The sequence below is a fragment of the Chionomys nivalis genome, chromosome 19 (assembly GCF_950005125.1).
Source record: "Chionomys nivalis chromosome 19, mChiNiv1.1, whole genome shotgun sequence".
Lineage (NCBI taxonomy): Eukaryota > Metazoa > Chordata > Mammalia > Rodentia > Cricetidae > Chionomys > Chionomys nivalis.
Window position 1 is genome coordinate 12,931,861 of NC_080104.1, and position 26,510 is coordinate 12,958,370.

Consider the following 26,510-nt stretch of genomic DNA (forward strand, 5'->3'; position numbering starts at 1 on the left):
GCCAACCAGGAGGAAGGAAGAGGAGCAGACAACTAGGCGACAGGCATTTTGTGATGTCGGGTTTGTGGCGTGTCAGCCTGCTTGGCCGTGACCTCAGCCACTCTCCCCTCCTTTCCACGCCTGCTAGTCAAGTTCTATCCCCCATTCCTTTCTTGTCACAGCCTCTCCTTCACGCTTGTCTCCTTCCCCTCATTGGAACTGACTCCTCACCCTCTGCTTAGTCATTCCCTACAGACCTCAGGGGGTCTCCAAGCATGCCCACCCCTGCATAGTCTCCCTACAGATCTCAGGGGTCTCCAAGCATGCCCACCCCTGCATACCCTCCCCACAGATCTCAGGAGGCCATCCCTACATAGCCTCCCTATGTGTTTGATGTCCCCCATTTTCCCAAAGGCAAACCCCACAGTGTGAGGAGACAAGCTAGAAAACACCTCCAGATGCATCTGTCGTATATGGTAGATGATGGGTGTTCACAAAGACCAAAACTGAGGTGGGATGAGAGGAGCCAGTCACTGACATGGGGAAGAAACACCAGCAGAGATTTTCTGGGCATTTGGCTGGGCTCGAACCTCTGTTTGAAGTGCAGAGGGACCTAGGCACTTCCCAGGGTAGGGGAACCTTTCTCCCCCTGAAATCCTGAAAGCAATGGATCCCCTTGATTCTGGGCTAAAACTCCCAAACTACAATGCACAATGAGCTCTTTCTCTGTATAAACTGATTTATCTCCGGTGGTTGTTACAGTAGCGAAAAACCTACCAGCACAAAGGACACGTTAACCAGCATTCTGATTCTTTTGTTTTCTGATTAAAATATAAATGTATCTTTTCCCTCTTCCCTTTCCTCTCTCCAACCCAACCCTCCCACAGTACCGTCTCCTCCCAAATTCATGGTCTCTTTTTTTTTTTTTTTTGACTCATGATAGAAACCACTCCTTGCATAGAGGAAAGAGAAGAGAGAAGACAGACCTGTATTCCCCTTTGGAGACACATCCCAATGACTTAAAACCTTCCCTTACATCCTACCTCTTAAAGGTCCCACCACCTTCCTGGGCTGGGGAACAAGCCTCTAATGCATATGTCTTTGGGGGATGCCAAGATCCACCGCCTCTGGCTCCTTGTTCCCAATTGCTCTACCCTGTGTGCTCGTACACTGGATGGCCCATCTGAGCCTGTATGGGGCTACTGTGACCTTTCCTCTTTAGTCACCGTGTTGTTCCCTCTTGTGGACTCCTGGACATCACTTGTAGGGTAACACACCAGGCGACCCAGCTCAGTCTGGCTGCTGCCAGCAGGAGCAGGTTTTGTGTGGTCAACGGGCACCACAGACAGGTTTGAGTTCAGCTCCCGATTTCATGGATCTAGAAGCCAAGGCAGAGGATGCTGGTGGGGTCCCCTGGGTTCAGGTCCTCTGATGAACCTGGAGAGGGTTCATCTCCAAACTGCACTCAAATCCAGCTGTACCGATGGAGACTCTGATTTGCTTTTGCTTCTTTCCTTGGGATCCAGTGTGTTTCTGAAATGAAAAAGCAAACTGACTTTGAAAACGTGGCTTGGATTTAGTCACACACTGTGTTGCTCTCTGCACAGCCTTGGGAAGGGCTGTTACTTCAGGCAACTTCCCAAATAGTCAGCAAGCAGTTATTGAGATCTCTTTATCTACCCAGAGGTGTGCTAAGTCTGGACTGAGTATAAAATCTGACTTATATCAAGTGTTCTGCGATGGCTCCTGCCTTCAAACAACCATATGAATCCACAGAACAGGACATCTGACCAAATATTGATCACAGAACAGTACAGCTTCATAGAACTCACACACATTAACCAGTACTGTCTAGGAAAAACAAATAGTACCAGTGTGTTTTTATATAAAACAAAACATACATGTACATGACAGTAGTTAACTCAAGCACTACTGGAAAATCTGAACTATGTGGCAGCCTTCTGATTAAAAAGATTATTTCCTGAAAATTCAAATGGAATATACTTCTCCTGCTTCCATTTTTTTGTAATCTAATGTAAAAAACAAACTCTGCAAGGAACGTGAAGTTTATTGTAAGACTGAGCATGTTGTTTCAAAACATTGCAGTCAGTCTGAGGACATGAGGCAGAAGACGCTTTGAAAACACCTCTCTGTACACGCAGGCTCCATCCCGTGTCAAAGCCCCATCCATCACCACGGAGCTCCAGCCCTCATCAGACTCTGACAGAAAGGAGTGTCTGGTGAGTCAGAGCCATGCACGTTAACATCACCTAGAGGGCCCTCTGCTCCCACCACCAGACTAATCCAAACTCCAGCTTTGTCTCTCGTACATCCTCCATGGCTTTTCCCAGCCAAGGTTTCAATGACTCAGGTTGTACCATGTTCCCTTGAGCGGTTACACAGCAGCCAAAGAGAAGGAATTTTTCTCTTTTATTGACTCTAACTTTCCCTTTCCTTCTACTGCACATTCTGAGTCCTTCAGACCACCCACTGAGCCTCCTCCCACGTGTGAGAGCAGCTCTTCCCAGTATTATTTGGTCTGTGAAATGCTTTTGAATCTTGACAGTAATGACTGTGGACATGTGGGAAATGGCCTCTGGGCACTGGGGTCCTTTCCTTGGGTCTAGGTACATTCTAGGCTCAGATTTTGATGTCACTGCACCTTCAGTGCACATGTCTCTCTCTTGCACACACACACTGACACACACAGAGACAGACACACAGAGACAGACACACACACAGACACACACACAGACACACACACAGACACACACAGACACACACAGACACACACAGAGACACACACAGAGACACACACAGAGACACAGACCTGCACTCGTATACACATTCCATACATCTTTCTATAAATTTCCCACTATCTTCATTCAGTCCCTAAGTCAAACTTGTTACCATGGAGTAAGGAGAACCCCAAAGTGGGAGCTATGGAGAGTGTCTCTGAGACAGAAAGCGACTGTGTCACTTGGGTATTACTGTCAAATAGAGTTCCAAATACAAGAAACCTCTAACACCTCTGTTGTTTGTCTCTGTGGGAATCCGACTATTTCAAATTCTAACATTTTATTTATTTTTAATTATGTATATAAGTGTGTCTGTGTATGTAATGCGAATACAGGTGTCTTTGAGCACCAGAAAAAGACACAGAACCCGTGGATGGAGCTGGAGTTACAGGTAAAGAGCCACCCAGTGTGAACGCCAGGAACCGAGCTGGGGTCCTCCTTCCCTCTGTAAGAGTAGCATGCACTCTTAATCCTTGAGCCAACTCTCCAGCTCGCCCCACACGCTGCAGGCAATTGTGTTCTTTGTCCAGATGTTCATTTTAGAAATGCCACAGCAATTTCCAAATCTTCTTTCAAAATCTTAAGCCCAAAGAAGCATTGTCTAATCATAGGTAAACTGAATTTTTCACCTTTTGAGCTCAGTCATAATGTGGGACCGCTGTACTAGTTGGGTACTAATATTTGTTATTTTTGATGACTGTTCCAAGGCACATATCTTCTAAGAAGTAGTGGGATTCCATTATGGAAGCGGAAAAATAGAGGCTTAGAGATGTCAAATGACTTATGAAAGTCTGGTTTGGGGTACTTAGATGCTGACACTGTGACCTGTTCTTCAAACTCAAGCACCTTGGAATGACTGAGGTACGGGTAGAGGGCGATGGGGGAGGGGCTGGATTCTTTGGCCCTGCTCTTTCTGTCGCTGTATTGAACGTAGGACAACACGCATCAGCCATGTGTTGGTTCCCACACTGAGGGATGTGCGTGTCACTCACACGGATGCCACTGTAATCTAAGTCCATCTGAGCCATCAGGTGGAGATGCAGTCTCAGGTTTCCGGGACTCTGATTATGGGGAAAGGCTGTAAATCCGAGCCTGAGAGACCATGGCATAGCTGCTTCTTTGTGTGTGATCTTGCTTTGGAAAGTGGTGGCAGTGTCTCCTTCTGTTGTTGATGACGATGTGTTTGGTAAACTGGGGTGTCTGTGCTGGTCACCCAGGGGCCCCAGAGACTGTCAGAAAGAGCTCTGACCCCACTGCCCCCATCACCTGTGCTTTGGTCCCCTAATGCGTTCAGTGGATCCAACTCTGGCCCCTTTGTCTCTTTCCGAGAAGATGTTTCCTCTGTCTGGCTAGAACCTGCCTTGAGGGTAATTCAGCTCTCTGCCACCCCCAATTCTCCCGATTCCCCATAGGTGTTGAGTCTTCTATCAGGCACTGAGGCCAAGCCCCAGGGCCTTGTCCTCCAGCACTCTCCACACCCCCGTGGTCCTCCACACCCCCGTGGTCCTCCAGCACTCTCCACACCCCCGTGGTCCTCCACACCCCCGTGGTCCTCCAGCACTCTCCACACCCCCCTGGTCCTCCACACCCCCCTGGTCCTCCACACCCCCGTGGTCCTCCACACCCCCGTGGTCCTCCATACCCCCGTGGTCCTCCAGCACTCTCCACACCCCCGTGCTCCCCACACAACCTATTGGGAGTTTGGAGACTGTAATCTCAGCACTCGAGAGGTGAAGCAAGAGGGACACGAGTTCAAGGTCATCCTCATCTGTTTCGTGAGGTCAACACCTGGGCTATGTGAGATATTAGAAATTCTGTTACAATATGCTAGTCCTTTTTTCCCAGCTCACACTGCACACTCACTGACTGTTCTGGAATATTCTCTGTCATATCTTTGAAGCTCTAAATTGCCTTTGCCATATTCCCTCTTTCCTCATTCCTCTGTGTGTGTGTGTGTGTCAGTATTGGTTTAGTTGTGTGCATGTGTGAGGGCCTGGGTTTGGAGTCTCAGGATCAATGTTTTATCAGCTGAGCATCTCCCAGTCTCTTCCCTCATCTCGGCTGAGCATCTCCCAGCCTCTCTTCCATCATCTTTGAAAGTCTGGTACAAGACAGGGGCTTTCTCAGTCCATCAGCCATAGCTTCTGGCCTCATAGGTTTTCCTCCTCACTGTCTCTCTGGCTGCATTTGACGTTATTTCTCCATTTCTCTCCACAGTCCCCTGAGTGTACAGCAAGCAGTTCTTTGTTAAACATATCCACTGAAGTCTCAATTTCTGTTTTATTTTACTCCAGGGTTTCATAGTTAAGGAGTTTTGTTTCAGAAGTTGGAGAACGAATCTCTAGCATGTAGGAGAGCCCCAAGCTTGATTGCCAGCATCATCTAAACTGGGAGTAGTGCTGTGTGCTTGTAAACTCAGCACTCAGGAGGCGGGAACAGGAGGATTAGCAGTTCAGGCTTACCCTCCTATATTTAGTAAGTTCAAGGTTGGCTTCGGATGTTGGATTTCTTGCCTCAGAAAAACAAAACAAAGCAAAAAAGAAAACAAAAAACAAACAGAGCAAGCAAGCAAGCAAGCAAACAAACAAACCAATTAAACAAACAAAGAACTCTACAAAAACCCAAAACCAACAACAAAGAAAAGAAAAAACTCAAGGATTGAGTTTATTTTAAAAATATGCTTCCCTTTTACCCATATCTTAAGTATACTCTCCCACTTATTGAAAACAGTTGTATTCTGTCTTTGATAATTCAGAGAATGAGACATCTTTGCAGGATCTCCTGTCTGTCATTTTTACTGAATGTCTGCATCTATAAAACGAGAGTGACATCACCTTCTTTACACCGTTCTGATGAGGACTGGGTCAGGGCCTGCAGCCATGATACCTCCACCCCTGAAAATGGTGGCTCTCTAAACATCTCTCTGTACAAAGCAGCTCCTGAGCTGGGGGCATGCTAGTCCTTTTTTCCCAGCTCACACTGCACACTCACTGACTGTTCTGGAATATTCTCTGTCATATCTTTGAAGCTCTAAATTGCCTTTGCCATATTCTCTCTTTCCTCATTCCTGTGTGTGTGTGTGTGTGTGTGTGTGAACATGTGTTCACATGCTTGCGGATGCTATAGGGCAACCTTAATATTGCTCCTCACGCTCCATCTGCCGTTTTGTTTGTTTGCTTTTGTTTTGGAACTGCAGGAGTCCCCTTGTCCCTGTGCTGGGACTGCAGGGGCAAGCCTCCACATTGGCATCTTTTTACCCATGTTGGCGGGTTCTGGGGACCTAACTCAGGACTTCATACTTTCAAGGTAAATACTTTACTAACAGAACCATCTCCCATGAATTTTTTTTAAACAAAACTATCCCCCCTCTTCACCCCTCTGAGTCCCTTTCCTGGTCAGTGTGGCTGCCGTCCTGGCTGAAGTTGGCAGGTACCTTGGGAATGGCTGTGCTAAAGTTTAACCACACTGTGGTTCCCAGCATTGTGCCATTTCCTGGTCCAGACCTGTCTCCTCAAAATGTGACTCCTGGTCCCATGGAGACTTTGGCCTCGCCTGCTGGCGGACAAGGCTCAGCCCATACGGGTTGCCTGCTGCCCGTCTGGCATGGGGGCACAAGCTCCCTGGGCTCCTCTGTCACCAGGGAGCTGAGCGGAAGAAGCCCCTCCCAACCGGAGCTGCCAGGACGGGTCCTTTGCTATGTCATGTCACCACGGTGGTTTCCGGAGCTGGTCTGTGGACAGTGTGCATGCATCATAGCCTCTTCCTGGACTTTCTCACCTCTCCCCTTCCTCCAATGGGCTGAGTCCTGGGATCCACATCTGGCTTGTTTTGGTATGAAAAGAGTTTTTCTGGCTAGAGCTGTCCACTTCCAGGAAGGCTATCCCAGCAGCGTGGGAGTCGGGCTGACCAGGGGGCCAGCAGCTGGTCATCTGCTCTCCCCACTCCAGGATACTGTTCCCCTGACTCACCTCTTCTTCCACTGTGGGTTGCGCTTGTCCTGGGCATGTGGGAAGGTGTCTGGGAGAAACCCCTCACTCTCGCTAGCTGGGAGGAACCTCTAGAGCTGTGGTTCTCAACTTGTGGGTCTCGACCCATTGGGAGGTGTCAAACCACCTTTTCACGGGGGTCACATTTCAGATCTCCTGCATATCAGATATTTACATTGCGATTCATAACAATAGCAAATTTATAGTTATAAAGTAGCAACAAAATAGCTTTACGATTGGGTGGGTCACCACAGCATGAGGGACTGTATTGAAGGGTTCTAGCATTAGGAAGGTTGAGAACCACTGCCAAAGTCCTCTGACCCAGAATCCTTCATTCCAGGCCACCGCCTTCCCTGTCCAGACCCTAAGCTCTGTTCGGAGCCTTGAGAAAGTGGTGGGCACCTACTGTCATTTTCTCAACTACGTCATGACCTTGATTTCCCCGGGAGCTTACAGATTAGAAGGGACTTGAAATTACTCATCCCTGTTCCCACGTGGTTGATAACCTTCTGGGAGCCCCTGGGCCAGACTCCTGGCCACTGCTGAGGGGGTTAATTCCATGTGTGGTAGTTTAATTTTGTATATACTAGGAGAAAGGTGTCCGGCGATTTGAGTAAATGTTATTCTGGGTGCACCCATGAACATGTTTCTAGATGAGTTTGACATTTGTCTGGGTGAAAGAAATAAAGAAATTGCCCTCTCTAGCATGGTGGGCCTCATTCCAATAGTCAAAGGTTTGGGCAGAACAACAAAGCTGACTTAAGGAAGTTAGCTCCTTCTGCCTGCTTGCCCCCAGTCAAGACTGGCAGTCTTCTCTGATCTTTGAACGTGAACACTGGAACACTGACTCTTTGGGGGACCTCAAGTCTTCTGGGTTTTAGACTGTTGTGGTTTGAATCTGAAATAGTCCTCACATGTGCATGCGCACGCGCACGCTCAGCTGTTCTTCCTCAGGTGCTGACTACGCTGGATTTTGAGACAGGGTAGATAGACTGTTTGACCGGGGAGCCACAGGGATCCACTTGACTCTCTCTCCCTGTGGTGTGTCACCACAGTTGACTTTGCTACATGGATCTGGGAATCAAACCTAGGTCCTCACAGTTTGAGGGCAAGGGTTATTGACTGAGCAGCTCCTCAGTCCCAGTCGCTTGTTTGGTATCTCAGCTACTAGAGCTCTTCGGGGAGCTTGTGCTACCTTTAGGAGCTGCCGTCTGGCTGGCAGAAGCAGGTCAGTAGGCGGCAGGTCTTCATGATTGTGTCCTTGTTCTCTGCTTCCTGTCTGGCCTTGATGTGAATGTTCCTCACCACACCCTTCTGCGGCCACAGAGTTGCCCTCCCTGCCACGACCGACTGAGACTGTGAAACCAAAGGTCCTCCTTTATGGTGTGTTCCTTCTAATGCAAAGGAAGCTGAGAGAGGCAGGAACTCAAGCCAGGGCTTGCCTGGGACTCCAGTTTGCTGGCCCCTGACCTTGGGACTTCCACCACTCTCAGCGACCACAGGAGCCTGCACTGCCCCACCCGATCCCTCCTGTTGGTTCTGAGTCTTGGGAGATTCCGTTCCATGATTTCTAACCTAGGCTCTACCTCACCCTCTTGGTCTAGGGCTTTATGCACCAATTCCTCATCTCTGCATCTTCCACAGAAGCCACAGAGCTCTGTGCTCTTGGCTTATTTTCCCTCTGACTGTGGCATTCAAGACCAACTTAAATCAAAGATCCCAAGTTCACCACCCCTTTCTCCCTTCCACCCCGTTCTCTTTTCCACAAATCTACCTCTCAGACTCCCAGGCAAAGACCTTTCTACTAACAAAAATGAAAACTTAAAATGGTTTGTTTGAATAACAGAGAACACTTAATTGGGTCCTAAAGTAGCCTAAAACTCCATGGTGATATTATGTCTATCTATCTATCTATCTATCTATCTATCTATCTATCTATCTATCATCTTTCTATCTATCTATCTATCTATCTATCTATCATCTATCTATCTATTTATCTATATTGATATAAATAAATGATTAATTGAATGAATGAGGGAGAAGAGACAAAATCTCCGAGAATTTTAGAGCCATATGGATGCTCTCTCTTGGAGAAGGAGCTATGTCTCCCCTTCCCTGGAGCATGGCTTCCTACATAGTGCCTTGCTTCCAAAGAAGGAGTGGTCTCACTTGTAATGGAGGAACTTGCAAGCCCTCCCGTGGCTAGGGTGATGTCACCAGTGATAAGTCATTCTGATAGCAGTAACCCTCTGTCATGATGCTATGAGAGAGACATTTCATCTCTGAGGGTCCCCCTCCAGCCCAAACCCATAGCTCCCATCTAATCTCGAGAAACATCACATCCAATTGAGGGTCATTTTGTAAAAATACCTGACTGGGACTCTTCAGAGGTGTCAAGGTCATAAAAACAAGGGGAGACAGAGGAGCTGTCAGGGCCGAGGAGAGCCTAGGGAGACCTGGTGACGATGACTCACTGAAAGGTGATACCCCACGCGGGCCTGTGGAACAGGAAAAAGACATGGTGTGTGTGGGGTCAGGGGGGGGGGTAGTAGTATCTGGAGAAATCCACACGAGACCCGGAATTTTGTTAACACTGATAAACCAATGGTTTTTCATTTTGACAACTGTACCACAGAAATTTAAGGCGATAACGTTAGGGGAAAGGAACTGGCCGAGAGGAGACGGGATGATGGCTCACTGTCTTTACATGCTCTTACTGAGCCTGAAACAATCCCCAAACCAAGAGTTTGCGTAAAAAGACGAGGCAGGTTAACCCTGAGTATGTCTTCTTCCTCTTCCCCTCCTCCTCTTCACCTTCTCTTCTTCTCTGAGCGTGTGTGGTATGTATGTTGGGGGGGAGCACATGTGTGTAGATTTGCATGCAAAGGCCAGATGCTAACACCGGGTCTATTTCTCTATTTCTCATCTTATGTACAAAGGCAGGGTTTTTCAATTGAATCCAGAGTTTGCCAATTTTGTCAGAGAGTCACCTTGCCCTGTTTCTGCCTCCTGAGCCTGCTGGGACTACACGCAGGCTACCACACATCCCTAGCCTTGAAATGGGTGTGGGGATTCCAAGTTCCTTCTTCACACTTGTGTGGCAAACCTTTCTAGCTAAGCCTTCTCCCCATCCCCCTCTTTTTTCTTTGGATGTGTTTTATTATACAACTAATGGGTCAATACATTCTCCTTGTGTAAGATTCAGTGAAACAAAAAGAACAAATTCTGAAATTTCCAGCTTCTAACCCAACCTTCTGCTCACATTCTGAGTAAAAAATGGGCTCCCAGAGCCCAAATCTGAGAACTATCCATATAATGTTAAACATTATAGTTTGACTCTGAAATGTCCCCCACAGGTCCATATTTTGATTGTCTGCCACCTAGCTGGTGGCATTGTTTTGGAACCTTTAAAAAGGTGGGGCCCACGTGAATGAAGTAGGTTCCTGGGGGCAAGTTCTTAGGGAGATGTTATCTCTGCCGCCTGGTCTGTCATGATGTAAAGAGGCTTAATCACACATTTTCACCGCCAGGAGAGAACCTGCTATGCCTCCCACTGTCATGGACTGAATCTGAAGTTCTGAGACAAAACACATCTCCCTTCAAGTATTTTCTATCAGGAGCTATGGGCATACTTAGGCAAAAGTGGCCAAACTTAATCTTCAGGACAGCACATTGAGACAGACCTCGTCAGACCCTTTTGCATATGGAGAAACTGAGGCATGTGGAGGGTAAGGATGCCAGCCAGGGTGGAGAGCAGCTGAAGGAGGGAAGAAGTTCCAGCATCGATTCTAACTACCTGGATGCGCATGCATGCCCTCACCCTCTTGTGGGACCAGCATCCACGCTCGTGTGCAATTGACTTCTTCTTATTGGTACATGTTGTTGTGTCTTCCATGATAGTTCTAAGGACCCAGAGTCATTTTTCTTCGTTACTTTACGCAGTTCCTCTCAACCAAGTGTGATTTTGCCATCAGTGGACATTGGCAAAATCTGGGGACATTTTTGGTCACAGTTGGGAAGGGGATGGGGCATACCCCTGGCATCTGGTGGACAGAGGCCAGGGAAACTGGTTACACACCCTACCGTGCACAGGGAAGACCCTGTGACACACAATTATTGGCTGTGAACATTAATAGCACTGACTGAAACCCTACTGTATGGTATTCTATGGCAAAATAGAAGATTCTTAAAGTCCTTGCAGCTCTGACATGTGACAGGGATGTGTCTCTCAGGCCTGTCCTTTCTCTCTCTGTGACTCAGTTCTCCCCAATAGCTTCTGCATCTCGTACTTCTTGCTGGGTGTTGCCCTAGCTTCATTTCTGTTGCTGTGATGAAATACTTAGGAAAAAAAGGCCACCTAAGAGAGAAAGGCTTCACTTCAGCTCATGATTCCAGATTATAGTCTGTTACAGAGCGGAAGCCAAGGTTTCACGTCACAGCCATAAAGCCAGAGAGAAGTAAACGCAAGCATGGCTAGTATTCAGCTAGCCTTCTCTACACAGCGCAGGGACCCTTGCCTAGGGAATAGTGCTGCCCAAAGTGGACTCGGTCTTCAAGACAGTCCCTCACAGACATGCTCAGAGACCAACCTGATCAAAGCATTCCCTCATTTTAACTCCCTTCCTAGGCTCAGGGTGACCCCTAGAACCAGCCACTACAGGAACTCACCTGTCTACTCTCCTCAGTAACAGCTTACTTCACACACTAGTCATACCCTATGCTTCCCTTCTGAAAGGACCTGGAGTGCAAGGGTGGGCTCCATTTTTATATTGTCCTTGTCCTGTGAATGAGGGAGAAGATCAGAAGCCACATCCTCTCGTTCCCAAGGAAATCCAGTCATTTGCTGCAACATTTTAGCCCAGAACCCCTCAGCCTTAGCCTGCACAGCACAACCACTCAGGAACCCTAATCTAAAGCTCCGTTAAAACAAACAAACAAAAAACTTCCTGTAATCGTTCTGGTTCCTGCCTCTCTTAGCCAATCCTAGCAATTCTTATGATCACATGCGGTGGTAAGTTTGCATAAAAGAAAAGGTCATGTCCAATGCCTTTTACCTAATCTGGGCCTCTCATACTGTACTGTGCCTACAAATTGCCCCGGATTGTGTTAAAATGCAGGTCTGGGTTTGGTAGTTCTGGAGTTGGGCCTGACATGGGTATTTTTCATAAGTTCCCAGATGATGTCTGTGTTGCAGGCCTGGGACTATACTTGAGCAGTGACCCCTGAAATGCCGTGAACCGGCTCAGCCATTAAGAGTCCTTGCTGACCTTGTTGAGGACTTGATTTAGGTTCCCAGCAGCCGTGTCGGGTGGCTCACTCTCCCTGTAACTTCAGTTCTAGGGGACCACCACCTTCTGACTGCTGTGGTCACCTTACTCATGAGCATATACCCCCCAAATATATACATAACTAAAAATAAATCCCAAAGAAAGAAAAGAGACTAGAAATGCTGTTTCAGTAGCCGGGGCCTCTCCCCTCTTTCCCTAACAGACAGATTTCCTCCACTGAGCACCTGGTTACTTTCTCAGAGAACTTGGCTCAAATAGAGTTGAAGTGAAACAAACTCAAAATAGAAATCACAGTGTTTACTGCAAGTCGGCACAAACAAACCAACCAGCCACTCCATGAAAAATACGAGCAGCATGAAACCAAGCATAGGTTAAGCACAGAAAGCCCAGCACCAGGAACTCCAGGCCCTTCTGGGTTTAACGGTCTTGACTGAATGTCCTTTAGAATGCCAGCTAAGATCCGTCAAGGGCGTAATTTCCGCCCGCAAACCCGGGACCCCCTTTGTGCTGCCCCAGCTACGCTCTGTTCTCCATCAGTGGGATTTAGACACCTGGAACTGTGCGTGGAACCGATCCCATTTCATTCACTTCCTATACCTGACACATTTAATAGTTAGTTTTCGAAGAAATAAAATCCCTGTATAGTGCTGGCCTGGGAAGGCACAGTCAGCTAAGGGATCCCTCTCCCCATCCCCCATGGAGAGTTTTGCCCAAATAAGGTGACTGTCAAACCCAGCAGCCTCCTGAAGAGGGCGTTGTGACCGGGGTCTCCCAGGAACTAGTGGTAAAGATTACAGAGTATTAGAGAAACTTTAACAAAAATGTGTATAGTAGTTGCCTTTCCGGTTACTGCAGCAACATAGTTGACCAAAGAAAAATGGTTTGATGGTCCATCACAGGAGAGAGGCCATGGTGGGAGGGTGAGGAGGCTGGCCTTAGTGCTCCTGAGGTCAGGAAGCAGAGAGAGATGAACACCGGCTCCTGCTCTCTGCCTCCTTTGTATCTGCTCAGGACCCAAGACCATCGAATGGTGGTGGCACTCATACTCAGCGTGGGTCTTCCTTCCTCAGGAAAGGCCTCAGACATATCCAGAGTGTGTCTTCCAGGTGATTCTAGATTCTGTCAAGCTGAGAACAAAGATGAACTCTGAGAGTGAGCAAACACAGTTCTAAAAGGCTCACCAAAAGAACAGCATGCGTGTAGTTAGAAACGTGTTCCAGAATTGAGGTGAGAGAAACTTCCAGAAAGCACTGGGTTGTGTAGTTGATGTTATTATTCACTACTCTTTTTTTTTGTTTTGTTTTTTTGAGACAGGGTTTCTCTGTGGTTTTGGAGCCTGTCCTGGAACTAGCTCTTGTAGACCAGGCTGGTTATTCACTACTCTTGAAGGATCTTTGGGTCTTAACCTCATAAAGTGCAATCGTACAGTACGTGGCTGAGGGCAGGGGTCAACACCTGATATTCTTGGCCTTTACCAATGAACCACCTGGCTGTGTGCTGAGGTAGCCACGCCCCATGGCTCCTAAGCTGGCCCAGAACTGAAGCTCCAGGAACTGAGCTGCTGGGGAGAACCGTGGGGGAATCCCAGCCCGATCCCCGTCGTAAGGACTCCAAGTGGACTTGAGCGGCAGGCTGTGGCACCATCCAAGTGTGAAGGAGACCACGTTCAAATAATCCTGTTCTCTGTATCATGGTACCACAGTCACCGGAGCTCCAAAGAGGAGACTACTCAGAAAAGTAAACAAAGAACCCTAAAAAAATAGTCACAGTTTTAGGGAAAATGTTTTCAGTATTTCAGTTCAAACTCAGGGCTCAGCTCACCGGTCCAGCTAATCTGGTTATCTTACCCTCATGCAGTGGTCACCAGGACATCAGCACTGAATGGCTGGTCTATCTCTGTCCCCCCTGAAACCACCGAGCAGCTGCCAACTGGAGGACAGGACGGAGGGGGATTCTCAGAATTCCTGCCTCCTCCTCCACAGACACAACACCAACCCCCCCGGGAAAAGCACTTACATTCATGATCTGTTTATAAATTTACTGACATTGATTTATGACCCTTGGTTGGACCCAGTGTTAGCTTTTTCAGGGTATTTCTTTCTTTTTGGCCTTTAAAAATGTGTCAATGTTATGGTTCACATTCTTAAATAGCCATATACCAGGAGCCACCCGGAAGACAGCTGGGAATCCAATCAATAACCCAGGGGCAGGAACCCAGACTTGATTTATGCTGGGGGCTGCATCTGGGTGTGAAAAGCTGATTCTGGCTGGGTCAGAGCAGACCATAAGAAGACCTCTATAGGGCTGTCAACAGAAAGGGATGTTGAGAGAGGCAGGGTTTGGATTTGCACTGCCCCTCTCCGTCTGAGACACACCAGTCTGGTTCCTTCACAGAAACATGGGGACATTGCTATTGGCCCGGAGTGGCATCTTCCTGGAGCTCCTACTGGCTGAGACTCTACCACAGCAGATGCCCATTACCTGGAGATGTACCTTGTCGGGCGGAGACTGCCCCAGGCTGGGCACACCTGGGCAATTAGTTCACGCTTACCTGCATGTTCTGTAAAGGTGGAGGTCAGTCAGAAAACAGCCCATGACTTTTACCCCCTCTCTCATCTCTGGGCCTCCTGTTTATCCCCTTACCTATCATCTATGTGTCATTCATCCATGCATCGTCGTATCCGCCATGCGTCTGTCCTTCACTGTCCATCCATCTATCTGCTAGCTAGCTTCTAACTGCCATTCCTCCTTCAAGCAAAGCCCTACAACATTGGCTGAGGGCTCTCAGAGCTCACATCATGACTTTTGTGGGTCCCTAGTGCCTGCTTAGAGCTGTAAGGCAGACAGATGTCACCTTTCCCCATACGGCGCTTGAGTCTAAAAGAATAAATAGTTGGGGAAATGGCCCAAGCAAAGCCCCTGAGCACTCCTGGATCCTGCCGAATCTACCCGCAGGGACCCCTGTGGACAGTAGGTGGCGCTAGAGTCGGGCACAAGGCTGAGCCGCATGGGGCCTGATTTCCTCGGAACAGAGGCCAAAGCAGCTGCTACTGTGGGTAACCTTGGGACTGGAGCAGAAGCGAACTCTCTGCTGTCCGTGGGCTTTGGGCAGCAGTCAGGGTGAGGGAGCTAGTCTCCACACGGTGCCCGTGGGCCTGTGCCAGGGCTCCCAGGACATGGAAGGGGAGGGGGGCAGGCTCATGTCTGGGTTTTGCCTTCAGGGAGAGCACTGGCCCTTGAATGTAGACCTCAATGATGAAGGCAGACTGGCGTTCTGGCCAGGCCTTTCTTCCCTCAGCTCCCTGTGGGGAAAGATGGTTTGTCCTGTTAGTTCCTTCCTTTCTTCACCCCCACTGACTAGAGCCATCTTAGGCCTCCCAGGAATAATCAATTATAGACATTGTCAGACTTCCTTCCAAACAGTGAACATTTCCACACTGGGTTTAGCATCCCCTAGATGGGTCCTCTCATCACAAGTGGGCCAGAGCTGTGTTGGGCTAACTGTGCTGGGCTTGGCTTCAGATCCCAGGACCACCTTAACATGCTGTATCTCCTTCCCACGCAGGTCTGCCCAGGGAAAGAAGCCTCCTATTGTCTGAGCTCTCTTTCTGTCCCAGCCTCCCTCTTTTCTCTTCATCTCAGTAGCCTGGATTCCACAGCCCAAACCTAGACCCCTAGACGAAGCTCATACAATACTCAACTAAGGGAAGGATGGGGGGGGGGGGACCACAGAAATGTTCGTTTAAAGTTAATTACTGCAGGCGCTGCAACTAATTGCAGTGGCTCAGCTGCTGTCCACGTGTGTACCTGTGTGTGCGTGTTTAAAATGGGCACTGCTCAGTGTCGGCCAAGCCTCATCACAACTTAACGACCTGGAAAATCTCAGGCTAATAAACAAAGTTGGCTTTAAGTTGTAGAGGAGAAACAAGCCTTGCCCGCGTGCATGCATGTGTGTGTGTGTGTGTGTAACCCACATGCCTGCGAAAGCACACACTCGGGCACACACAGACACACCAAGATAAAAACACCAGAGCCTCAGCCCTTCTGTCCGTGCCTTTCCCTCCATAACTGAAATTAAAATAGCCTCTGTCGCAAGCTCTCTTTTCCTCTTTTTATTAAATTTATTTTTGACAGCAACTCACAAAACTAAGCTAAACTAAACCCACCCTCTGCACCACTCCTAGGCCAGGGGCAGCCAGGGGCAGATTTTTACAGCTGAGTTTCATGACCTGAGAAGCGCAGGGCACATAATGAGGCCATTGAGAGACTCCTGTGTCCAGTGCACGGTCAGTGCTGGGGAAATAACATCCCTGGAGACGGCAGTGCTCCCAGCAGCAGCGGGCGGGGTCTAGAGCCCTTACTCAGCAGGAGGACTCCTATATACTTTGGAACTCTTTCCTGAACCTAAACATTATTGCTCAGAAAGGGATAACAGTGTGAGATGCCATCGCCTGCCAGCTGGGCTCACACATTGCTGTATATGTGAGTTTCCATCCAGGGATGCAAGGAACATTCCAGATCCCACCCTGCCTGGGTTGATGAAGGACTGTGTCCAAGCTCTGGAAACCTTTTGGTCTCGAATGTAGTAGACACGCCACAGTCTGAGCTCTATTGCCTAAGGATCCCAGAGGCAGGGCCTGAGAGACTAGAGAACCCTGTTCTCCTATAATAGCCCACTGTCAATCACCCTGGAATGCCCCACTATTGGGACGCTCAGGCCAGAGCCCCCACCCCACCTGTCTGTAACCACATCAGGTGACAGGAGAGAAGGCAGTGCTGTTTGCCTGCAGGGACCGTAGCAACTGAGATGGTTCTAGTTGCTTCCTAGAAAATGTTTTTGTGGGTATACTAGGGAATACTAATATTAGTATATTAATAATGGTCATTAATAATATAGAAATTATTCCATCACATCAATGAGCAATCAAAATATCCTACAGACAGTCACAGGCTAATCTGAGGGAGGTGACTCCTCAGCTGAGGTTCCATCTTCCCAGGTGTCTCAAGTTGAAAAACCATGATTAGCCATCACCAACTCCATCAGCAACATGTACAGAGTTCATGGGGCCTTTGGTGGCACCTGGCTTGTCTGTGTATTTCCTTAGAATTCCTCTCTCTCCGGCCCAATTGCAAAACCCTTGTGTGAGTGGTGACAGTAGAGGGGGGTGGGTGGGTGGTGTCAGGGGGTGTGTGGGTGATGATAGAGGGTGTGTGGGTGATGGCAGGGGGTGGGTGATGATAGGGGTGGGTGATGATAGGGGTGGGTGGGTGGTGGTAGGGGTGGGTGGGTGATGGCAGGGGTGGGTGGGTGGTGGCAGGGGTGGGTGGGTGGTGGTAGGGGTGGGTGGGTGATGGCGGGGTGGGTGGGTGATGATAGAGGGTGGGTGGGTGATGGCAGGGGTGGGTGGGTGGTGGCAGGGGTGGGTGGGTGGTGGCAGGGGTGGGTGGGTGATGGCAGGGGTGGGTGGGTGGTGGCAGGGGTGGGTGGGTGGTGGCAGGGGTGGGTGGGTGATGGCAGGGGTGGGTGGGTGGTGGCAGGGGTGGGTGGGTGGTGGCAGGGGTGGGTGGGTGGTGGCAGGGGTGGGTGGGTGATGGCAGGGGTGGGTGGGTGGTGGTAGGGGTGGGTGGGTGATGGCAGGGGTGGGTGGGTGATGATAGAGGGTGGGTGGTTGGTGGTAGGGGTGGGTGGGTGGTGGCAGGGGCGGGTGGGCGGTGGCGGCAGGGGGCGGGTGGGTGATGGTAAGGTCGTGGGTGGGTTGGCTTGGTAAAGTGGTAGTTTAACGTGATTGACCCCCATAAGCTCATAGGGAGTGGCACTATTAGGAGGTGTGGCTTTACTGGAGTAGGTGTGGTCTTGGAGGAAGTGTGTCACTGTGGGTGCAGGCTTTGAGGTTTCCTATGCTAAAACACCCAGTGTTACAGACCACTTCCTGTTGCCTGCAAGATGTAGGGATCTCAGCTACTTCCTCAACACCACCATCAGCCTGGGTGCCACCATATCTCACCATGATGATAATGGACTGCACTTCTGAACTGTGAGTGACCCACCCCAATAAAATGTTTTCCTTATAAGAATTACTGTGGTCATGGGGTCTCTTCACAGCAATAGGAACCCCAGCTAGACAGCGGGTGTTTTAGGTCTTTTGTCGCAGTCCCAGCTGCTGCCACAACATTCAGTGGGGGCAGCATCTCTACTGAGGATTTCCCTTCTGGTGGTGCTAATCCTCCTCTTCCTCCCCCTGTCCCTCCTCTTTCTCCTCTTCTCCTTCTCCACCTCCTCTTCTTCCTCTTAAGACAATGTAACCTAGACTGGTCTTGAACTTAAAATTCTTTTGCCTCAGCTTGTTGGGAGCAGTGAGCCCCCAGATCCTGAATTTCTTGTAATCCCCTGATCTGAGTGCCTACAGCTGCTCTGAGCAGGAGACCTTCAGGAGTTCCTGATGGCAGGAGAGTGGTTTCTGGTGGGTTTGACTGGGGCATGGCTATTTTTATATAATCTGCCCCTGAACACAATAAAGGGGGCATTCTTGGGGAATTCAAGGATGACCCGTGTCGCTGTCTCTCTGTCTGTGTGTGTCTGTGTATTTTATCCTCCAGCCCCCTTGCCTGAAGCTCGCAAACTGGGTGCCAGCTCACCGAGCGCAGACACTGGGGCATCAGCTTCCCTAGCCTAGTTTGCTCTCTCTCTCTCTCTCTCTCTCTCTCTCTCTCTCTCTCTCTCTCTCTCTCTCTCTCTCTCTCACACACACACACACACACACACACACCATCCAAGTGAAGGATGTAGAAGTTGGCTCTCTCCAACCATGTGGGTTCTGGAGATGGAGCTCAGATCAGTCAGGCTTGGTGACAACTGTCTTTACCGCTGAGCCACCTTGCTGGTCCCATTGATAAGAGCTCCTTTTCTTTTTTTCCATTTTTTCATGTGCATGTGTGTGTGTGCATGCACGCATGCACGTGTGAACGTGCATGTTTCTGATTGATGTGTGTGGGTGCACTTGTGTAGGTGTACATGCACATGGAGCCCTGAGCTTGGTGTCAGAAGTCTTCTTTGTTTTTAAGCCTTATCCCCTGAGGAGGGCTCTCTCATCCAAACCAAGAGCCCAGGGACATGGCTAGTATCACCAGGCAGCTTGCTCTGGAATCTTCTACGTCCCTTTCCAAGGCTGAAGTTCAGGCAGATTTTGTCCACCTCATCTTCATGTAGGCTTCTGGATATCTGAATTGGGTCCTTGTGTTTGCACAGCAAGGACTTTAGCCCCTGAGACATCTCCCAGGCTCGTCATCGGGACCCACTGTTAATGCAGTAAGTTCTGGGGATGTTGAAGGGTGGAGGATGCATAGGTTCAGGGCAACCCCCAGTTCCTTGTGAGTGACGGTGGGTGCCTGGAGTTCTCGGGCACGGTGGGAAAGGGCACTCAGATCATTAGCTGTGCCTGCTGTGGGCTCGGAGCAGCAGGGCGCAGTGAGCGGGCCACAGATTTGCAGCGCTCACGCTCATTCAACTTCTTCATCTCAGTGGAGGAGACTAGGTGCAGAGAGGGGAAGTGACTTGATCCAAGGAAAATCAATTTCCTACCAGGACTTCCCGCCCGGGGCGATGAGCTAACACGTTGGCACCCGTCACCGCGGCGGAGTGGAGCACGGGCTCCTTAAGACCGTCTTCCGCTTCCCTTTGAGGTGGTGGATTTTGACATGGGAAGACATTAAAGGAGAGGCGTGACTCAGACCTTCTGAAGCCACTAAAGAGCGTATTAAGCCATCGACAGCTTTTTCTGATTTTGGGGTTTCTTGCAGTAGTTCACATTTCTCCCCCTTTTAATGTAAACAGACATTCCCCCTTTGGAGAGAGCCAACTCCCTAGTGTAGCCGTTAAAGCAGGGAGGTGGGTTTTTTTTCTTCTTCTTCTGACTTCACAACTGAGAGAATGGAGTCAAGCAATTGGATGTCATCAGGATTCGTGCCGCTGCTTCTGAGATCGGTCCCCAGGGTTTTCGCTGGGGCTATGCCCTCGTCATCCTTGGAAGCTGGCCACACCCTGTCACTTTGCTTAGAGTCTTCCAAGCTTTGACTTCATTCTGAATTATTCTCGGATCAGTTGTTTAAAGGTCTCTAGCATCCAGTAGACAGCCAGCTCCTCTGGGCAGGGACCATGACTTATTTATGGTGACCTTGAACTCTGACCACTCACCATGCATGCATTCATATACGCCTGCACGCCAAAGCCATTTGTGGCGTGTCTAGCTCGTAGTGCCAGAACATATTACATGAGAGGACTGCCTGGGCCAGATGGGCCACACAGATAACATATGTAATGGAAATTCTCAAGGAGCAATGACTCAGCCAGCTTAGCCCAAGGGGACTTTTCTTTGTACAGCTTGAGGTTATTAGGGTGACAAATGGCTACCTACACAGGATTCCTGCCATGAGAAGAGGACACTGGAGAAAAACGTCACTAGTTGCAAAATCGCGTAACTTTCTTTTGTTCTTTCACATTTTTAAAATGCAAAACATTACAAGTATCTATTCAAATGGGAATTCTAAGAGCAGTGAGCTCCATCTAGCACCCAATATCTTCTCGAGTACTCTTTTTAAAAAGCTTTATTTACATCAGAGAGAGAGAGGGAGAGAGAGAGAGAGAGAGAGAGAGAGAGAGAGAGAGAATGCACATGTGTAGGTCAGAGGTCAAATTTCCCGGAATCCGTTGTCTCCTTTAAGGCAGGGTCTCTGTTGCTGCTCTGCTATGTAGCTGGGTATGAAAATCCTTCAGGGGGCTCTCTCTCTGATCTCAGTCTCTCCAGAGATTATAGGTGCATGCTGCCACATCTGGCTTTTTGCTTGGGTTCCTGGGATGGAACTCAGCAGCCAGGTTTGAGAGGCAGACACTCTGAGCCATCTTTCCACCCCAAGGCCATTCTTTCAAGTTCATTTCATTCCCTGCCCCAGACCTGGAGTATTTGGAATGAAGTTTGGCTTTCACATCGTTTTATCATATATGTGGACAGATATCCCTGAAAGATGAGGAGTTTTAAGAATATACTCAAAGGTCCTGGTACCGCTGAAAACTTCACCATCTTTTGCTTGCCTGAGACAGGTTGTCCACACTCCCTGTGGACGACCAGCCTTCTCAGCTGCTGCTTCTGTGTCATGGTGCCAAGACTGTAGGTCCTCATCACCATGTCTAGTTCTGTGGGGTGCTGGGGTCTGAACCCAGGGCTCCATGCACGCTAAGTCAACTCTCTACCGACTGAGCTGCATATCCAGCTCCAGGGATTCTTTTTTTTTTTAGCTCCAGGGATTCTTAAGTCTCACAAGGGAACAGTTGTCACACTGGGTGGGGGTGCTAGAGTGTCTGATAGCGGCCATGGATCTGACTGTAAATAAGCTACAGTAGCTTCCCCAAACCCCACCCTAAGATGAGGAAGGCAGAGCTCGGGTCTGTGGACAGCCTGGCCTGCAGGTTTCACGCTTCCATTGAACATGGTTAGTGTGGGACAGTGACATTGGGGCTATGGCGCTGTCTTGTCCAGCAACTCTCTCCTTTCACAATTCTCCTCGGAACTAGGCCAGTTCCTAGAACTCGGGGACTTGATTGTCCATGCCTCCTCAACCTAGATCTCTGGGATCTCCCAATCCCAGGCATTTTTCTTAGGGGTGCATCCGCTGCCTTAGCTGGGTGTTGGCGTTGAAGGACTTACAGATAGGATGTGCCTAGAGGAAGCTGTGTACCGCAGGACTTCACACCGTGTGCCCTCTCTGTACTTCTCTTGTACACATCTACTTGAACATATCATATGGACTTTGTACATAGCTACTACTACTACTGTTTAAGAAAGATCCCTTTTCTTTGATGGTTTTTACCTGGACACTAAGGAACTTGACAAAGTGAAACAAATGATCTCATGAAACAACCAGAAACTCTGTGTCTTCAGGCTAATTGCTCAACTACCTCCCCATGTCTACACGGGGTACTTAACACACCCCTCACATAGCACCCCTGCCTACTTGCCCAAAATCCATGTGCTTGCCACCCAGATGGTTCAGGACAAAGCCAGAGAGACAAAGGTAGAGAGTGAGACTCCTACATGTCAAATAAAGCAGGCCAGAGCCCCAAGACTTGGCTTTTAAGACAGAGAGGCCTTCACACAGGAGTCTGTCCACAGTGAGACACGCGGCCAGCAGAGATGGACTTCAGAATGAGGAGAAGGAGCGCCTTTTGGTGGAAACAAACAGCCTCAGCCCTGAAGCTCCTGAGGTTGTCACTACGACTCACATCGCGATCATTGGTGGGGACACTGCCTATGTCATCGAAAGCCAGGAAAGGGCACAAGGAAGTGACAGTGATGGAGAACTGGCTGCTTGCCACTCCTGCTCTCTGTACTGAAGGAACAGGGTGGGGGAGCGGGGGAACAGATAAGCCCAGCCTTGCAAGGTTAATGTGAGCCAACAGGAAGGATTTATGGGGTGACATGACTTCCATGAATGAGGGCACACAGTGCAGGTGGAGCTAATGCAGCCTGGGAAAGCTTCCAGGAGGAGCCCACAGCTGGATGGAGCCCAAGAGGAATTGAAATGAGCCAAGTAGGATGGGGACAGAGGACATGGCTGTTCTGACCTGTCAGGGCATGGCCTAGGGAGTGGTGGGAAGGGAGTACAGGTGGTAGGGGAGGCGGGGCAGGATTGAGAGAGAATGCGCTGAGCCACAAACCAAGCCCTCAACATCCAGGACCTGAGCTACAGGAAACCCTGAAGATTGAGCAGGAGACAGCCATAATCAGATTTGCATTTGGGGAAAGTTTTTCTGGCCAAGAGTGTCAGGAGGGGCCCAGAGGAGAGGAAAGTGAGACTTGTTGGGAAGCTGGCGTAGACTCCCACAAGCGTGAGGTAGTGCAGGCAACAAGGAAGGGAAAGGGGCCCCAGGCTTTTGTGCAGCCCAGAAGGTCCAAGGCTTCTCTCTGTGGGGTGGGAACCCCCAGCACCATTGAAGTCTCAGATGGTAAGCAATGCCCTGTGACTCTGGAGCAAAGCCTGTCCCACATTCCCAGGGTGCCTTACGCTTTACCCCGGTTTACAGGTTTATAGTTTGCCCAGGGCTTCCTTCCCTAGGGCATGAAAACATCACATGTTTTAGGAAGATTTCCATAAAGTGGTTAAAATGGCTGGGGTATGGCTCAGTAGCAGCACACTTGCCTAACACATATGAGAACCTAGGCTTTATCATTGGTGCCACAAAAAACAAGAGAAAGATCAAGTAATTAAGTAACCCATTCTTTCGAGGGAGGAGTTTTGGGGGTAAGGGAGCCTGGGACAAAGGAGTTAGTATTCAGATTCTAAGTGGGAATCCCTTCATGGAGTTTATGTTCCAACCACTGGGGACAAGAGTTCCAAAGAAGTTCTCCCTATTCCCTAGGAAATACCCAGTGTGTGTGTGTGTGTGTGTTTACACAAGTATGCACGTGTGGGTGTGTCTGCATGTGCGTGTATTTGCATGTGCATGTGTGTGTGTTTGTGTGTATGTGCATGTGCAAGCATGTGCGTGTGTGTATTATATGTGTGTGTGCTTGTGTGTATATGTGTTTGTGTTTATGTGTTTGTATTTGTGTGTCTGTGTGTGTATGTTTGTGTATATGTGTGTGTGTGTCTCTATAAAGGCTGCATCTAACCTGAAGACACAAGGGATGGTGAAAAGCTTTCTAGATAGGACAGTGTGGGTGGCCTCAATGGGTAGCTCAGACCTACACCCTGGTGCCCCCAGCAATGGGATCTTTGCTGAACATAACTTGGTGACAGGAGACCCCCTAGCCAAGACTCTTATGGACAAGTGTGATGGTGTCCTCAGGAAGTGTGGGGCCTGGAGGGACTGCTCTGTGGTTAAGCGTTTACACCGCTCTCGCAGAGGACCCAAGTTCAGTTCCTTGTATCTACGCCAGGAAGCTGTACCTCCCGACCCAGCGGACCCAGTGCCCTCTTTTGGCCTCTTTGGAGGCCCCTTTTGTGCACATAGCCATACACAGACACAAATACATGGGCATACTTTTTTTTTGCAAAAATAATAAAAAATCTAAACATTTAAAAATTTAAATGTTATTATGAAAAATAGCAAAAAAAGAATAGCATGCCAAAATTAACCAGACCCTCAGATTATAATTTTTTTTGTTAAAGAAAGGAAGATATCTCTATCTCTCTCCCACTCTCTCTTCTCTCTTCTGCACATAAATACACACCCTTTAAGAATGTAGTGAGCAAGGGGAAATAGTCTATTTGCACATCTGGCTTGTTCTTTAAATAGCTCACTCCAGGAAAGGAATATATTCGTCCTGTCTTAATTTATGTCTCTACCTTTTTCTTCCAAGAGGCCTGCTGAAGGAAGGAGGGAGGGGGCCAGGCCTCGCAGGGATTCGGCAATTGCCTTGGTATGCCGCTGCCTACACAGCAGTATTTAACCCAATTACAGGATAATAAGGGCTCAGACAAATTGTCTGCAAACAGATATGTCTATGTGTAAACCCTTGACTTTGGAACATGTGTCTGGAGCCAAAGAGAAGGGGCTCACTTAGCCAGAGAGAGCATCAACTCAGGACCCCCCACCCCAATGTGGACACTCAAGTTCAAGACAGATGAGTCCCCAGGTTTAGACTGCATGCTTGTCCTAAAACTACACACATGAACTTTTTAGTACTAGATAGGAGAATCTGGGAAACTGAGGGACCCGGGTGGGTTGGCTCAGTGTGGCCCTCAGGGGCTGCCCTGTGACACTCCTCCCCTCCTTCTCAGAGAGACCTACCAGCATGATGCCTACTTCAAACCATAAAGGCAAAGGGCCGGACTGGGCTGGAAGAGGGTAGAGAGGGGTCAATTACAAAGGAATGGAAGCTGTGTCTGAGTAGGATTCCCCACCATCAAGCAGCGGATGAAGAGCTCCCGAGATTAGCAGGCCTTACCTTCTATCTACCACAAAGCAGGATGCAGGGCCAGGAGCCACAGAGCTCAGACAGCAGTGCTCCACGCCGTTCATAGGGTCCTTTGGGGGAGCAACAGAGAGCATGGCCCTGGGTCACAAGCGACACCTCTCTTGAAACTGAAGTTCACACTCCTATTTTCCCTAGCAGTTCACACCTAGAGAAAATAAAGATACACACAGTACTCAATCGGAGCACAAAGCTCGCCATTGTAATGGTGTGGGGTATGCGTGTGTGTATGTGTGCACGCACACGTGTTGGCTGCGTCTGTGATGTCTTCTCCTGCCCAGAACAACTTGCCAGTGCTCTGTTTGGCTCTTCAAAGGATTTATTTTGTTCTCTTTCTATCTGTCTGCCTGTGCGGCACACGTGTGAAGGAGGGGATTACAGGCAGTTGGGAGGTACCCGGTGTGGGTGCTGGGAACTGAACTCAGGTCCTCTGGAATGCAGCCAGTACCCTGAACCACAGAGCCGTCTCCCCAGCCCCCCTCTGTTCTGCTGACTTGCCTGTTCATTCCCCCATGCTTGCCTGGCTTGCTTTACCTTCTGCTGCTCCATGGAAACTGTTTTCTTTCCACCGTGTGTTTGTTGGTTTATCACGGGTGACTGAGAGCGGCCCACATGCAGGCTGTGGAAGACAGCTTTGAGGGCCTTCTGAGGCTGGAGGGAAGGGGTGCGTCCCTCTCTGCTGAAACCTGTTAGTGATGCCCTAGCATTGAGCCCTGTCATATCCACAGGTGACCACATTAGGGTGTCTTGGCAGAGCCTGGAGCAGGCTGGAGAGGAGTACTAGGAAACACGCCCCATGCCCTGAATCTTGCTCTTAGGAACCCCTTCCTCCTCACTGCCCAGCTCAGGGAACGGTGAGCCCGTGGAATGACGGCCTAACACACACAAGCCCGAGATTTGATATCCAGTGGATATCCAGTGGATAAGCCATGCATGGTGGTATGTGTGCAATCCCAGCACTTAGGAGGCAGAGGCAGGAGCGTCAGGATCTCAAGGTGACTGTGGGTTCAAGAACAGCTTGCACTAACATCAGACCTCGTCCCCCCAAAAAACCAGAACCAGAGAACCTAAAAACAGCGTCCATCTGATTTGATCAGAGCACATTATATACAGGCATGAGAATGTCGTAATGAAGCCTGTTATTTTGCATATTTAGTATACACTAATGAAATTTATTTTAACTCCCTACCTGAATGTTTCCAAGATGTTCTTTCTTCCTGTCTGCTTCACGTACCGAGGTTTTAAATTTGGGTACTGAGGTTTTAAATTGATTTTAGTGTTTGAAGGAGCAGGGGGTGGCCCAGCAGGACAGGGGCAGGGGGAAGCTGTACAGTTTGTTTCCCAGCAGGAAGCCTGGCTTTCCTAAGGTGTGAGCACGTCACTGTCCCTGGTGTCTCTGTGCAGTTTCCACTCGACTGGCATAGATCCCAATCTGGCTTACTAAAGGTGTCAGCTATGAAAAACCTCACCTAAGACAAAGCAGGATGGGGA